Raw genomic sequence first — 1,097 nt, forward strand, 5'->3', positions numbered from 1 at the left:
AATGGATATAGAAGAATTAGAAAAAGATTCTTAAAATTAGAAAAGGATGAAAAGTTAGTTGAACCGAAATTAAAATTAAATTACATTGGTAGAAACAGGCATAATACACATAAGACTGAATTATTTTGAGTTATAATGTTTTTTTAGTTGTATCACTTTTGAAGCAATATTTTTTATTCCTTATTTGAACAAGAAAATCATTTCATTGTTTCAATTCTCATACTTCAACGTATTCACTGCACATGCACGTATACAGATGTATTCTAAATAAGATCCTAAGGTTGTCAATGCGACACTCGACACCCCTGAACACGTGTAACACTTGGAAGGTGTCGGCGAGTCTTCTGTCAGAATCAGTATTACAATGTAGGGAACACCTAAAGCGGGGTAGGTCTTCACGCTGCCGAGAGCAGGGGGAATCAAGAAGAGGAGTGAGTTAGGCTCGATGAACAGGTGGATCATCGAAGCCGATCATTCGAGGCTCTTCCAATCGAGTGATGAAGCGAATAATTCGAGCCTCGAGGTGAGGGAAAATTTTTCGTACAAACTATTACCCAATAAACGCATTTTCAGCTCTTTTACTTTGAAGAAGTACAATAAGAGTATCTATATGAAAAAATAATGAGAAATATATATTTTTTACAGGATTTTATTAATCATAGTCTCATGTGAATAATTTTAAAAAGTATTTAATATATTTTATAAATTAATAATAAATTTAATATATTTTATAAATGTAATGACTAATTATATATAACATATTTATTATTATTATTTCATTTTTTATATATTTAAATACAAGTTATACTTATGTATTTAATACATAAATATTGTAAAATATACAAAATTTTTATATGCGATAAAAGATAGTTTTGATAAGTTAATATATTGACAAAATTTTTCAATGTCTCATTCAATTTTTCATTTCAATTTTTCATTCTATATAATTATATTTATTCAATCCTTTTTTAAAGAGAGATTATATTTCATTAAACTCAATCGATTAGTCAATTTTTGCTGTAGCTTGGGAAACACACACGCGAGATGTTTCAGACGGTGTTAAATTTAGAAATTTCGCACGACAGCATTAGCCACAG

The sequence above is a fragment of the Atta cephalotes genome (genome assembly GCF_000143395.1).
Source record: "Atta cephalotes unplaced genomic scaffold scaffold00030, whole genome shotgun sequence".
NCBI lineage: Eukaryota > Metazoa > Arthropoda > Insecta > Hymenoptera > Formicidae > Atta > Atta cephalotes.